Genomic DNA, 17,062 nt, shown 5'->3' with positions numbered 1-17,062 from the left:
TCGTAAAAAATTTACAAATTAAATTTGAATTTCTAACAAAAAACTAAGGAAACACGTATTTTTTAGTTTTTTTCTAGCTATCTTAGTTTCCGAGAAAAAGTCGTTAACCATATAGCTTGGGACACCCTGTATATGTTTAATTAATTATAATGTATAGGATTGTAAAAAGTAAATCATTTGAACTTACTAGCAATCCTGAGGTAATGTTGGAGCATTTTGTTGTTGAAAAAACCTTTTTTAATGCATTTTTGTTTTTTTTTTTTGTTTCGACCAACATATATTCAATTTTCTTCACAAAAAAGTTTAATTAAGTTAAAAAATAGCGAATAAAGACTACAGAAGTTGCATGCTACTGTATATTTAATATAGAACTTTTCATTAAAATTAAAACCAATACGATTGAAAATAGCTATTTATTGATTATTTTAAGATTCTCTGTTAGGTTTAAATGTTTTTTAGCAATTCTTTTTGTATTTTCGATTTATATGTATATTTTTTGTATTGTAGAATGTAAATTATGAAGTCTATGTAAAAACAAAATAGGTATGAAAATAAATATTTTTTTTTTTTAATTAAAGATTTTTATTTATTCTCCTACTAAATACTTTTTATTTTCACTTTAAGTCAAAAAATCATTTAATAAATAAGAATCCGATACAAACATGCAAATTACACATACCTAAATAATACATTTTTTTAGCAACTAATTCATAACAAAAGTTGTTTGTACATACTCATTTGATCGATGTTTTCTCAACGTCTTTTTCATTTCCAATTTACGAGTAGTTGATGGACAGTTTTGCAGCTATTGGCTCTTTTCAATCTGAAAAATCATTATTCAATAAAAAAACAGTTTATAGAGTTAATCTTTAATTAAAAAGCATTCTATTCAATGATATTACAAATTAAAACGCAAAAATTTGTACCTTTCAAAAATTTAAGAAATAAATAAAATATGAATCCTGAAAGTTTAGTTTAAATCTTTTAAACAGATCAATCTTTTAGAACGTATTCGTAGCATCGTAAAACCTTAAATTACTTTAACATGTATTACTCCTACGTTGCAATTTAACGTTCTACTAAACTTGTTTTAGTCAAGTTACACTCTGCCAAAAAATTTAAATTATTATTGATAAAATTCAATAAATGTAACTATAATTTAACTAACATAATGATATGCACACAATAATTTTGCAAAGAATTTCGCTAGATGGAGGATAAAATATTTTGAGATCATTATTAATGGTAAGATCAACGCAAACCGAAGAGCATTTACTATTTTCCTAAAGATTTTTGATTGGTGAAAGAGAATTCGATGACAATTAGAAAGGTATTAAGTACCCCACGATTTCTGTCAAAGTAAAGATTGCTCCATACCAGCTGCTATAGCAGTCTTTTATTTATTACAGAGAGTTTTTATCAATTTTTCAAGAGAAATGTTTCAATACATGCTCTAGATCTTAAAAATATAATGAAAGTAAGTTGTTTACACGAAATCGTAAATGCTATTCAAGAAAAAATACGAAAAATCAAATTCAGTAAATTTGTAGTTAGATTAACAGATTTTCGCCAAAAGGAGCCACTAAACTAAATATCAAAATTTGAATTTTCCATTATTGATTTTCATCACACACGAAACTTGAAGATTCGTAAGAACATTTATCGAAAACAAATACTTCCGTTGAAAACTGAATAACATTCCACTTGATCGTAATACCTTGTAATTATTGTGGGTAAGAAAAAGTAATTGAATTGTAACGAGTGCTTGGTGGATATTAAATTAAAAGTGAAAAATTAAAGAGCCAAGTTACAAATTTAAGCAAAATACCTTATGAAGCCGATGAATTCTTGAAGGTCTTGTTCACATAAAACATTTGCTCCAGTAAGTACTTCACATTCTACTCCTGCTTGTAGGCACTATTACCCTCTTCATTCTACGAAGCCATTTAATGTTTCATCGGAATTGCCGAAATCACCATCATGTATAAATATCAAAGTTTCGAAAACGTATAGAACTTTCTTTTTCAAGTCATATAATTTATGATATATACACGTTGTCATCTTATTTTTTCTTACACTGGCTATATTATACGAAAACCAACAATAACAAAAACATAAAACGATTCTCCCAAAAAACAATTACCTAATACCATTAAATAAGGTTCCTTTATATTAAATCTATATCTGTTGATTTAATATAACATAAGTAGTCAATTTCATGTTCAGGTCTAACTCGTTCTGTAAGGGAATTAACCTGATAGTACTCATCTTCCTCGTCTAAGAATCTGGACTTGTGGTTTTCGTTACTTCACTTCTAAATAGAACTAACACTTCTTGAACGTTACTTTTTATAGGTCTTCGTGAAGGCTTAAGAATTTATTAGTCTTAAGAAAATAAGTTACGTCCGCGTTGCGTAATAATATTTGTAATTTTGTTCGTAGTAGGACGTATTTTTATTATACCCCTTATCGGTTTCAGTCTTTCAACCTTCTCAGCGGTAAATAACCGGCTTAGGGTAATGATTACTACTTCATTGCTCTCTCGAGCCACGCTGCAATTACTAACTAAACAGACTAAGGGAGGTTACGTGGTGTTATCCAAAATATTAACGAATTGTCAAACATTTGTAAAAATAATGAATTAAAATAATTGAAAACTATTACATGTTAAAAGGATTTTTTTTAAAAAAAATTCTTTGCGAGTAATATTTTAGAACTGAGAAGTTGGAAATGTATTTTATACGAGGAAGGCGCGAGAATTTAAGTTTAAAACACGGACACGTTTGCATTTTCTCTGCGAAATAATTATTTTTATGTAAAATATGAATGAATATGCGATTATTTCTTTTAAAAAATGCGTAAATTAGTAAAATCTTTAAAGGAAAACTTTTAATCAGCATAGAACGAGCAATATGCTGGTATATTCAAGCTTTGTGAATGGCTTTCTGTCTGCACATTTCTAATAGTTACATTTCTATCCGTAGCAGAAACACTTCAGTTTTTATAAAACAGAAACTTTATAAAACTGATTCATAAATTATATAATTGAATGAATTGAGAATGAACGATTCTGCATTAAAATAATCAATGCATTTTAGGACATACAAGGGCCCAGATTTCTCCAAAGGAACTTTCTTAGTCTTATACTACATTTTATATATTCGGTTGATCCAGAAATTTTTTGTCAAGTAATCTGCAATATGTCTGCGATGTTCTCTTTCATATTTTTAATAACTAAGACAGAGGAGTATTGTTCATATACACCGAGTAGCCTACATTCCAGATTAACATTGCAAAATTAATAGAAAATTGAGAAAATCTCCTCTAGTTTTGTGCAAAAGAATAAGATTTCTGCTTTAGTGTATTAATAACTACACAGGAACGCTCCGGTTTTTGTATTTGATAGTAATTATTAAGACCAGGGATAGATTGTGTAAGTTAGGTCGATCTATTTTAAAAACCTGAAATAAAAAGGATTAGAAAAGGTGAAAATTATTCATAATTTCACTAGAGTACTCATGTCTCAGTATAAGGCAGTTAAAGCTGAGGGCAATGCTAGATGGTATACGCTAGGTCAATCTATTTCGAGAAACAAAAAAGAAAAACCATTGGAAAAAACGGATCTTTTCATCTAACTTTACAGGAATGATGCTGCACCTGGATTTAATAGTCAACCCTAAAGCCAATGCTAGATTGTACTAATTAGGTCGAACTATCTTGAAACACAAAATATAAAAACCATTGGAAATAGGAGAAATTGTTTCCTAATTTCACTGGAAGACTGCAGTATCAGTATTTGATGGTTAATATTAAGGCCAATGCTAGATTGGTATATATTGGGTAGATATATCTTAAAAAAACAGAAGAAAAAAATAGAGAACGTGAACTTTACTCAAAATTTCACTTGAAGACTGCTGTTTCAGTATTTGGTAGTTGAAATTAAGGGAAAGCTAGATTGTAAATATAAGGTTCGGTCTATTATAAAAAAAAATAGGAGTAAAAACCATTGGAAAAAGTAGATCTTTTCACCCAACTGCACAGGAATTATGCTGCTCCTGTGTTTTTAATAGTTCATATTAAGGCTAATGCTAGAATGTGCATATTGAGCCGATCTATTTTGAAAAACAAGAAGTAAAAACAGTTGGAAAAGGTGGAATATTTCTCCTAATTTCACGAGAATACTTATGTTTCCGTATTTAACTGTTAATTTTAAGACCAATAGTAGATTATGTAAGCTAGGCCAATCAATTTTAAGAAACAAGAAAGAAAGACCATTGGAAAAAGTGGATCAGCAGTCTTCCTGAGAACAATTTCTCCTATTATTAAAACTGTCCGGTAGGACAGTTGTATAAGGGTTGATCGTCAAAAACTGCACGAAAAAGCGTAACATTGAAAAACACCCAACTTTGACAATTTTTTTCTCTTTTTCTTATCCAATGGTATTTACTTCTTGTGTTTCAAAATTGATCGACCCAATATGCACAATCTAGCATTAGTCTTAATATTAACTATTAAATACAGGAGCAGCATCATTCCTGTAGCATTGCCTTATTATTAACTAATGTATACAGAAACCAGAGTGAAATTTCTCTAATTTCTTTTTACTTTCTGTTTTTCAAAAATAATACACTTTACAATTACCATCTAGCATTTGTCTTAATACCATCAAATAAGCAAAATTAGACGACAATTTTGACCTTTTTTTTAAAGCTTTTTACCTCTTACTTTAAAAAAAGGTAGGTAAAATGAACCTACATGTACATTTTACCATTGTCCTTAATAGTGACTATCAAATACAAAACAGGAATGTTTGACTGAATGTAGAAGACGATTTCCACTTTTTCCATTGGTTTTTACTTCTTGATTTTCAAAACAGATCGACACAACATATACAATCTGGGATTGCCTTTACTATTAACTATCAAATGCAGAAACAGCAGCATTACAGTGAAATTAAGAGACTATTTCGACTTTTTCAAATGGGTTTTACTTCTTGTTTTTCAAAACACATCAATCCAAAATTTTCCAACTTGAATTGACCTTACTATTAACGATCAAATACAGAAACAGCAGTATTCAGGCGAAATTAGGCAAGAACTTTAACTTTTTCCAATGGTTTTTACTTCATAATTTCAAAAAAAGGTCGTACCTACATGAAAATTCCCAAGTCGGCCTTAATATTAAGTGTCAAATACGAAACAGGAGTGTTCGAGTGTAATTAGAAGACGATTTCCTCTTTGGTCAATGGTTTTTACGACTTCTTGTTAAAAAAAGATCGAACCTACATTTACATTCATACATCTCCTTTAATATTAACTATCAAATACGAAATAGCTGCATTTCAGTGAAATTAGGGGACCATTTCCACTTTTTCTAATAGTTATTTCTTCATACTTCAAAACAAAAAACACACCTACATCTACACTCTTTCATCAGCCTAAATGTTAACTATCAAATACAAAACAGGAGTGTTCAAGTGAAATTAGAGGACGATTTCTACATATTCCAATAGTACTTGATTCTTGTTTTTCATAACAGATCGTCCCTTACTTTATAAACTGGCCTTAATATTAACTATCGTATACAGAAAATACAGCATCTCAGTGAAATTGGGATAAAAGTTCAATTTTTCCAATTGCTTTTTGCTTTCTGTTTTTCAAAAATGATAGAGTATACAATCTAGCATTGGTCTTAATACTAACTATCAAATAAGCAAAATTATACGTAAATTTTGACTTTTTCTATAGCATTTTACGTCTTACTTTTAAAAACAGATCATACCTACATGTACATTTTGCCATTTACCATTTGCCATGTATCATTTATCTACAAAATGTATCTATTTAATGTAAGTAGAACTTTCATTATTTGGCTCAGTAAATTTAAATTTGTATAGTTTGGTATAGCATAATTCAAAAAACCTTGATAAGTGTATTTATTGGAAATCTATTTCATTTATTGAATGAAAAGGTTTATCTATTGTTTTAGATGTTTTTCTCTAGTTTCTTAATTCAAGGTAAAATTCAAACTGCACTGTAATTTAATTAAGCATTTTGGATTTTCAGATTTAACACTGCTGATGCAACAGTACAGCCTGCAAATCCGTTCATCAGGACCAGGTGGAAAAGACGTAAATCATCTAGCTAAGAAAATATACCTACAGATTTGATTAGGAATCAGTTAATTAAACAAGTATGTAGTTACTACTTTAGTAGTTTTCCAAAACTCTGTAAAGAATTTATTTAACTTATTGTAAAAAAGTTTATAAATAATTTTTTAATAATAAAAAAAATAGTTAATTAATAATATTGTATTTATTTTCCCTTTTAATCTCTCAAACAATAAGAAATTAAAAATAATTAAAAAAATACGAAAAAAGAAAACAAAAAAATTGTTACAAAAAGGCCTCCAAAGTCTTGAAAGAGAATCTGTAATCGTTAAAATAGTGATTGTTCTGCTACCTAGGAGTGACAGCACAAACTGCAGTACATTTGTTATTAACTCCTTTGTTTTTATTAATTATTATGTAGCTCGAGCTTTTTTTAATTAGGCAACTTTATTGTTAGATGGAATTAGATATTTGTTACTTATTGTTACCGGAAGTTCGCTAAAATAAATTGCTTTACGCTGAGAAAAATGGATAAAATGTTTCTTGCTTGTCGAATGTGTAACAGTATTGCCAAACTATATAGGTAAGTGATTTTGCTGGGTGGTGAGGGTGGGGCGATTAGTATTTTAGAATAATTCCTACTATTGACTAGACAGAGACACATGCCTCTTTCATATTAGATTTTTTGAATATTTTTTATATTCAATTCGATTATATTTAACAATAATTCTTACTTTTGACTAGACAGACATGCCTACTTCATATTTGATGTTTTAGAATTCTTATTTTTGACTTGACAAACAAATGCCTCTTTCATATTTGATGTTTTGAATATTTTTTTTGTAATTCTTGTATGATAGTGATTTTTAGACCAGACAGATATATGTTATCTTACTTTTTTCATACTTGATGATGTGAGACGAGAGTAGACAAATTCAAGACGAGCGACAAAGCGATCTACTCCCTACTAACGCTGGAGTCGCACTGAAGAGAAACCTTGATTGTTGGTTACAGTTGTTGTGCTACCTGGTGGCAAATATGTAAACTAAAATGTGTTTATATAGTTGACAAGTCCAGTAAGTGCTGATACCTTGTGGCCATTTTTGAAACTAATTTTTCTTTTTAATTTTTTGTTTTTTATTCCTTCCACTCTCACGGATATTTCTAACCTTTTTTCAAGTTTTCCTTTTTTATTTTTTATTAAACGCTTTTTAACTATAAATCTGTACAAACATGTTAATAAAACATCTTCAACAGTTTGTTTTTATTTTTGGAAATTATTTCATTCATTCTGTTGACTGTTCCCTATCGAAGTTTTTTTTAAATAAAAAGGAGAATAAATGAGATTCTTTTTAAATTTTTTTTTTATACAGCAAACAAATTAAACAGTTTATTAAAAACAATGAACATGCAATTTGAAGTAAAAATTCTAACATTACACTGTGAAATTAAGGTTCATATTACTTATAGTAAATAAATAATACTTGTTTTATTAATTGATTCTTTACAAAAATTTCTTAGGATAGATGATTTACGTCTATTTCACTTGGGCTTCTATTAAAGAACAGTTTTGCAGGCAGTACTCCAGTATCAGAGGTATTTAATCTGAAAATCAACATTATGTACAGTCACAATATTAATGTTCTTAAAATAATTAGTTTTTACTGAGTTAAGCTTGAATTAAGAACCTAAGAAAAAAAAAACAATAATTGATTATGTATTCATAAAAATTAAATAAATGTGACTGCAATAAAACTAAAGCGTAGATATGAAAGTTTAAATCATTTTTTGAAGAACCTAATCCTTTCTTTCAAAGGAAATAAAATATATTTTCAATGGAAATACTTATTATTTATCAAAAAAATTACTCTGATTGAACAATTCAACAACAAACATGCTAAAGTTGGTTTATTATTGTTTTTATTTTTTATTAGTATAATTTATTTATTTTACCTTTTGGGTTTTTTTTTTATTTATTTTGAATATACGTATATGTAATTATAAATAAAGATTTATTATTATAATAGCGGAACACAAAACGCCCCATCTGCCTATTTCAGATACCTGACTTAATTGTTGCAAAAAGTTCAGTTTTGAAGAAGTAAAAAGACCAATCAAATTATATAATTAAATACTTTGAATGTACAAACACTAATGTTTATGACATAATAATTCACTTCAGTAAACCAATTAGATCACTAAAAAGCACTAAGATGATAGAGAATCATTAAAAGTGTAAGCATATGAACGTATTTTTTTAAAAAAAAAACGTAAATCTAAGTTCATGTACCTTCTGGATAGTATGAATTTAGGCAAATCATTGCATTTACTAGGTATCTAATCTATTATCGTATACTTTATTATTTATCTTTAGATAATACGACATAATTTCTTAACTGAGAAACAACATGCTGTAAACTGAAAACATGTACTTACTGTAGCTGTAGGAGTTAAAATGTGTTACACTGGATAAAATGTCATCAACCCAGCCATTTGTTTCATTGAACTAATTCAGAATTACCATTAGAATGTCGAATGAGCGCTGAGAACAAAATTAAAAATTACAATATATAAACTATTATTTATACAATTGTTTTCGATGTAATTCACAAATATTTAGAAAAAAAAAATCAATGTTCAATAAGTTAGAATTTAAAAGTACTGATCCGAACCTTGCAAAATCCAAGATCCATAATTCTAGGATGTTATTAAACTTTACATTATTAATTTAAACTTCATGGAGATTATACTCTCCCCTTTAAATGAGAAAAAGTTCATAATTTCCAAATACATAATCGCAACTAGCAATTTACTTGTGCGGTAATGAAAATTATTAACATGTTACGAACTAAATCTACGTACTTATGACCGTTGAATCATTTTTATGAAAGAAAATAATGAAGACTACAATCAACTTTTTAAAATTACAGGAATACACTTAAAATGCATCTGCTATCAACTGTCTTGGAAACATGTCAATTTCATAAACACTTCTAATCACATCAACTCATAATTAAAAATAAAAGTATACACAAAAAATGTTCCTTACCTGCAAGAAGAAAAACAAGTTTATTAATTTCCTAAGAAGTTATCGCTTAATGCAAAGAGATAATCAGTTTTCTAAGGTACATATGTAAACTTCTCACTGACTTAGTTACAGCAGCATCAACTTAATGCTATCAATCCTAAATAAAAAAACCATCAAATTATGTGGTTAACAGTGAATTTTAAACATGGAAATTTTTTTTAGAGGAAAACTTATTTTTAAAATACTGACGATACAAAATGTTTATCAACGTGGGGGAAGAACATTTAATGAATAGACCAAATTATAACTGCTGTTACTTGATGTTGGGAGCATTTGGATAATACCGTATATTTTTACCCCACTGCCATGCCAGACAGGGAGGTTATTTAATGTTTATTTTAATAGTCAAAGTACATGTTCCTGCTACCTAGCGGTAATCACTGGAACTAATTCCTATGTAATTAAATCTTCCTAGTTTAAGCTACTGCCGCTAGATAGCATTGGCATGTTCTTAATACGTCTATTTTTTTCACATTCCTAAATTTGAACAGATTGTATAGAATTTCTAGTAAGGTTGCCCACTTTCTTTAATTGAAATATAAGGAATTCAATTTCTAATTTATTCTTTGATTCAAATAGAGCAAATACCAAAGTAATATATTTATAAATTCCACTCTCTTCACAAGCTATGTATAATAGAACCAACCAATATTGGTAAACAAGAGAGGAAAATTCTTTCTGTATTGATAATTCACTATTTACAAGCTAAAACTTCCATAAGTAAATCAATAAAAACTAACGATTATTATAAGAAGATGAAGATGTGGAGTAAAAGGTTGTCAACAAATCTAACGTTGTTCCTCAGCCATGTTAATCCATTGTATCCATCAATCAACAGTAAGACTTCAATCTTTTCCAATTAATTTATGCTAATATGAAAATACATTGAAGGTAATAATAGATTGGCTCAAAAGTGACTTCGTATTTAAATGCACTGCTGTCAAAGTTTTATCGGATGAGAATATCACTAACTACTTCACTCAGCTCGATACCGAAAATTTAAGTTTTACTATTAATTTTGCCTTACCATTACCATAGGAAGACTTCGCGATCCTTTCTAGAACAAAGCGTCTCAACCTTTCCTTTAGATTATTCAATAAAGCGTTTTACATTTATTTATTTTTTAAATGTGTCCAATATTCACTCAAAACCAGCTGAAATTAAAGTAAGCAAAGAAGAATTCCCAAACTAATTTTTTTTTTTTTCAGCTCTTGAAGCATTGCTCTTATTGAAGTCTAGAATAACTGCAAACGGATTTCTGAAACAAAACAGCATTTACAACGAAATAATTAAGATGCTCCAGATTACCATACAATAACCAGAAATAAATTTAGTTTAGTGGATGCACTAATAAGTATACACCAACGAATTCTGGTGAAAGCATTCACAAATTTCTCTCGTCACAACTTACGTATTTATTAAATTTTCTTTAAATATACTATTTTTACATTATATTATAGTACTTCTTCAATGTTATTGTGCATGTTCGGTATTATAAAATGATATGAAACTATAAAATCGGGAAAACAGGATTTCGCTAGATATTGGATAAAAGGGACATGGAGGTCATTATGAAGATCAATGCAAACCGAAGAGCATTTACTATTATCCTAAATATTTTTGATTAGGGAAACTGGATTCACTGACGATTGGAAAAGTAGTACCGTATGATTTCTGTCATAAGTACAGAATGCTCCAAAAGCAGCAGCTATAGCAGTCTCTTATTGATTACAGAGTTTTTAGCGTCTGCCGATAAGACTAAAAAGAAGTTAAAGGCAGAGTTTGGTTCCTTTCTTTTCGGTCTTGTGTGAGAGATCGAAGTGAATCTTTAGATGATCGAAGTGAATTTCGAGTACCCATAGAGAATTTTTATGTTCTTGCATTTCCGGAATGGCGGAATATTAATAAATAGAGGGGGATGGAGAACTGAGCCTTGAAGAACGCCAGCTCGTGCGGGGAATGTATAAGATAAGGAAAATCCATTATTGATAAAGTTGTCCTTGATCCTTAATTCGCAAACTCTTATTTCGTACTCTTTCCACGTCCGGACATCTTTGTAATATCCAAGGCAATCACAAAGGTTTAGCTTAAGGAAGTGAACAGACGGCGACAGAAAAACATTTCAATACAAGCTCTAGATCGTAATGATTTAATGAAAATACGTTATTAAATTAACAAATTTGAAGTTTCTATGAATTTTCATTATTGATTTTCATCGCACACCACACTTGCCGATTCGTAAAACATTTATCTAAAACAAATACAGTCCTGTGAAAAAGTATAAACTCAAGAAGGAAAAATCTTTTCCAACTGTTTTTAAGCTTCTATTCTGAATTTAGTTAACAAAATATAATACCTTGATAATATAGTTTTCATGATTTGTGACTATTTTATCGTTAGTCAAAATACATTGCCTGGATTAGCTAGAAAATTAACAAAATAGTAAAAACAGATGTGAAAAATTATAAACTCAAAATATTTTAAGTGAGAATACCTTTTAATAATTAGATCTTCCTCCACGTTTTTTAATTACCTCCAACAGCCTTCTGGGAACGCTTTTTACTAAGTTTAACGAAATGTCCTCTGGGATGTCTTCCCAAGCTTGTGTGACCCTTCCTTTGAGTTCTTTGACATTTTGGATCTCTGGCTTCTGAATGTCATAGACGTTCCTTGCCATGAGCCCCCACAAATTTTCAATAGGGTTAAGATCTGGACTAACAGGCGACCAATTCAAAATATTGGGCCCGAAATCCTCAAACCACCGTTCTGTGGACCTTGCTTTGGGAATCGGTGCATTATCTTGATGGAAAATTATCTCTTCTCCTTCTAGGAATGTAATAAAAGGCAAAAGAAATTCTTCCAACACTTTTTGATAATTAACTGCATTCATTTTGCCAGTGATGAATGCGATTTAAGACTTGCCCTTTTCATTGAAAGCAGCCCAAACCATCACTCCACCAACCCAATGTGACCTTCGAGAGAACATTCTTTTTTCCTTTCTTATGTCGTGCCAGTAATAGTTGAAACCATCGGGGCCATCAAGATTAAACATTTTTTCGTCACTGAAAATCACCCTGGACCAAATTTCGCTTTCCTGGATGTGTTTTTCAGCAAACTGCAAGCGCCGTTGTAAATGATGTTTTTTGAGCTGCAGTTTCTTATAATTTTACGATATTTTAAATACCTGGTTTCAGCTATCCACTTCCGTATTAAGCTGGCATCACACCCTAGGTTGAATCGCTTCACAATCTGAGCAGGAGAAGCACCAGTTTTTGAAATTTCTCTTAAAACGGCGCGTTTCACATAACTGGAAAATCTTTGAAGCCTTCCAGTTCTTTTATTTTTTCCACAATTTATTTGGCCTAACTTTAAAAAGTTTTAAATCACACCTTGGGAGTGGTTTAAATCACTAGCTATTTGCCTTTGTGTCATGCCGACTCTTTTTAAATCGATTATTCTTTGTTGCTCAGATTCACTTAATTGAATCCCGCCCGGCATATTTTAAATTAAAAAATCAACACGAATACTTACTTTTTGATAGAAAAAGGTGAACTGAATTGATATTCTTTCAAAAACATAAAAGTAAGTTAAAAATAAACCTTTATCAAAACTTGAGTTTATATTTATTCACAGTTTCAGCGTACATAAGATATGTTTCCATGATACGGTTTTGTTATTGTTAGATTATCAACTAGAATAGTGACCTTTGAGTGCTTTCTGACATAGTATTAATATGAAATACAGTTTAAATAACAGTATTGTTGTACAGATTTAAAAATATTTCAATTTTATCTAGTGAGTTTATACTTTTTCACAGGACTTTATGTCCCTAGAAAACTGAATAACTAAATTTACTTGATCGTAACACTTGGTAATTAATATGGGTAAGAAAAATCGTGTGGATATTAAAGTAAACATGAGAAAAGGGCAAGTGACAAAGATAAGAAAAATACCTAATAACAGGGAAAGGTCTTGTTCACATAACACTTGCTCCAGCAAGTAATTCTCATTCTACTCCTGCTTGTTGGCACTACTACCCTATTCATTCCTGTTATAATATAGACAAAAACTATTAGCAGCGAAATACAGAAGTAGTAACTTTATATCAGAACTATCTACAAACCTATCCAACTGAAGTGCCGAAATTTCCATCATGTATAAATACCAAAGTTCCGATATATTTAACAACTTTTTTTTCAAGTCCTAAAACATATAATATATACATATTGTCTCCTTGTTATTTTTCTAATATTGGCAATATTATAAACAACAATAACACAAATACAAAGAAATGATAATTGTAATTATAATTAATTTAATACGTACATAGGTTACTTAATGTAATTAGTTAAGGTTCAATCTTATTAAATCTATTTCTTTCGATGCAATGACCCAACAGTTATACTGCTAATGTAAAATAAAAAAGTCAATTTCATCGCCTAACTCGTTGTAGATGCGAGTTTAGCTTAACGAAATTATCTTCTACGTCTTGCAGCTTTCTTTAGTTCACTTCTTGAACATAGAACTAACTCTTCTCGTACATCTTCGTTATTACACGTTCAAGTTGGTTGTCGGACTTTTCAGAAGCGTGTCGTACATAATGATCCATCGATTATCTGTGGTTATTCTGATTTTTAATACTAGTTTTCACAGGTTGATCGGATATTTTCTCTCTATTCTTCTCTTCTTTCAATTTAATTGAACATATATGTACGTTACTTAGTACAATTAAATTACTTAGTGTTATGAACTTTATTAAGTCCAAATTTATGCAGTATAAATTTCATTTAGTAAACAAAATTACTCAGAAATTCATTAAAACTTAATTCAGGGTGTACGTTTATAGTAAGACTTCATAATTATTATATTGCATGTTCCTCTTATTTTATTCTGTGTCCTACTACGTATTATTTTTTACAATTTTTTTTCCTCTTTTTATAGGTCTTCGTATAGGATTAAGTTTTCGGAGTTTCACCTATCTCAGAGATAGGATTACCATATAATTGTAGAGACTTAGACTTCTCTAATGTTCTTCTGCCGCAATACTCTTATTGACTAAGCAGTCTGAGTAAGGGAGGTTACATGGTGTTATCCAAAATATTAATGCATTGTCAAACATCTGTAAAAATTATGAAATAAAATTATTGAAACCTAGTATTTACAACCCTTATACAACTGTCCAACCGGACAGTTTTAATTTAAAACTACTGTTCAATTTTTTGTTTTTAATTCTAAGCATGTTTTTAGAAGTGAAAATTTGGGTATTTATACGAGGGAGGCGCGAAAATTTAAGTTTAAAACACGGACATTGTTGCATTTTCACTGCAAAATAATTATTGATAAGTAAAATATGAATGAATATGCGATTCTAACCATTTAAAAAATGCGTACATTAGTAAAATCTTTCAGTTTAACTAATTCAGTTAATCAAGTTAATCTTGAATAAATAAACGTTCTATTCAAGTACTACAAATAAAAATTAAGTGTTTTAATTAGAAGTAATAAATGATTGATTAGGCTACCTGATGAACAGCTCCACTAGTTAGCATGGTAGGTACTTAGATTTTCTTATTTGTTTATTGACTATGATGTAGAAATAGATCCGGATCAACTCAACTTTTGTGTGACGTGCTGAAGGGCCATGATTGGTACTGCGAACTAGAGCATGGCGACACGGCCCTAAGGACAAAGGCACTGGATAAAGAAAACAAAATATAGATTAATAACATTTGGAACTTACAAATTAATATTTTTTTTACTATTATTTTGATACTTTTTTAATGAACTTTTGTTATTAAAAACGATGCGCCTTGACCTCTTAACGGAACACATTTCAATGTAATATTAAATATCCATTAACAAGGTAATAAAAATACCAACTTTAAACAAAAATTGATGATTTAAAAGTTAAAATGCAATGAAGGAGATTCTAATTAAATGAGGTTCGTTACCGATGTTATAGTTTTACAGTAACAGGATTTAAGTAACTTATCGTATGGCAATTTTCTTAACAGAAACTTACAGTTTTAAAAGTTAAGTTTTTGGGTTGATTAAACGACAAAAGGGTCAACAAATGTTGATTTGTGATAGTGATGATAGTTGTATCATCCAACATTTCATTCATACTTCAGCTCATAACTTCACAAGTTATGAAAAAGCTTATAAATTTTATTTATTTTTTTAATAATAACTTAATTTTACTGCAATAAATTTTCATTAATATTGTTTAGAATTTATTAAATACCACAGACTAATGCTAGCCATTTTCATGTACAAAATAATTGTTCAGTAAACTGTAGCACATCATTTAACTTAGATTGACTATAATAGGAGGTATCAAACTATTAATAATTAAATGTTTAAAAATTGTAAATTACAGCCCTAATTAAAAGAACATACTAAAAGGGCCGAATCGAGTGACACCTCATTCATGAATATCGTTTAGGTGCTACGTTCTTTAAAAAAAGTTTACAAGAAGACGAATTTTTGAAAGTGCCATTTTTGCAACTTTTGTCATTTTCGGCAACTTTTTTTCTCGAACCTATGTAGTTGTACAAGTTTAAACTTGCAAACGAGGATGTGCCCTGAATTTTACAGAAAGTTTGCGAATTTCATCTTTTATAGAATAAATATGGTCAAAGTTGGGCAATCTTAATTAAACGTTACGCTTTTTCGTGCCCTTTCTGGCAATCAACCCTTATACAATTGTCTTACTAAAGTTTTAATATAACGCACATTATCCAGAATAAAGGAATAAATGTACTTGCTTTAATTTCTACAAGGCAGTTCAGAATGAATTATATCTTTTTCTTCTAATCAAAACGAAAAAAGTATTACACTACCGCGCATTCACTTAAAATAAATAGGCCACACATCCATGGGCTTATTGTAAAGATTAACCAAGAGGTTTAATTTGATCGAATAATAGTTTTATTAGTTTTAAAATTAAAACCTTATTTATTCACATTAAAAGAGAAAGATTATCTATTAGAAAAATGTTTATAGTTTAGAACGTAAGAAATAATAAATAAGTATACCTGAAAATTGTCCCACAGTAATAAGTAGATTTTCTTGACATCTCTACTCTTCTCAATAGACTTGATGAGAATCATCTAATATTATCGGCATATTAGTGGATGTAAAGAAGGGCCCATAGAGAGTTAATAATTTCCAGATGAAAGCTGAGCATTACTAGGATGCAACCTGGCAGTGTTGGAAAACACTGGGTAAAAGTAGAAAGCTCCTGACTGCAGTTTCTACCACTGTACTCATTTCAGCATGCTATTAAACAACAAAATTACAGTTCTCACTTCATAGCACTTAAATATACTTTTAACTAAATATGCAGTAACTTATTTCAAAACACAAAAATTGTACTGCCTAACAGATTCTGCATTTTATAGACAGCATTAATAAAGCTTATGCTTTGTACAATTAAAAAAAAAAAATTAGTATTATTTTTCTAATTTATAAGAAAAATGTAAGCTACCTTTGTGACCAAGCTAATGGGGTAATAATAATCAACCAAAACAAATGTAAACAAAAACAAAGTTAACTCCACTAAAAACTCTCTTATATTTTGAAGAGTTTGTTTATAATAAAAGAAAGTATTATTTTTAAATAATATCTCAAAACATGCTGATATTGAAATATCACTAAGCATTAACATTTGTTACATATTACCTGAATGTGAGATGTATCGTTGATTTTGTCTATCGTAGCCCCCCGTTTGTTGAATTCCTAACAGATTTTGCACTTTCATCTATTATCAACAATGATTAATCACTTTATATGTATAATGGATGGTGAAATCTACTTTATCTACGCTCCTGACACTATGGTTAATATTGGTAAGGTTATAATTAG

The 17,062-nt window shown here is 29.5% G+C and overlaps 1 long non-coding RNA gene across 1 annotated transcript; it reads right to left on the bottom strand.

The window, feature by feature from the left end:
* Window positions 1–7,033: 7,033 nt before the first annotated feature.
* Window positions 7,034–17,022, bottom strand: LOC141456911 (uncharacterized). Its single transcript, XR_012460112.1, has 8 exons — window positions 16,880–17,022; window positions 16,234–16,477; window positions 14,719–14,890; window positions 11,553–14,315; window positions 9,937–10,454; window positions 9,158–9,293; window positions 8,545–8,650; window positions 7,034–7,713 (listed from the first exon to the last, which is right to left on the bottom strand). It is a non-coding gene; the product is annotated as an uncharacterized lncRNA (long non-coding RNA).
* Window positions 17,023–17,062: the final 40 nt, after the last annotated feature.

This window comes from Rhodnius prolixus, unplaced genomic scaffold (assembly GCF_049639745.1).
Source record: "Rhodnius prolixus isolate KJV_2025 unplaced genomic scaffold, Rpr scaffold_10, whole genome shotgun sequence".
In the NCBI taxonomy this organism is placed as follows: Eukaryota; Metazoa; Arthropoda; class Insecta; order Hemiptera; family Reduviidae; genus Rhodnius; species Rhodnius prolixus.
Note: the sequence above shows the minus strand (reverse complement) of the source record. Positions and strands in the feature narration are given on the sequence as shown.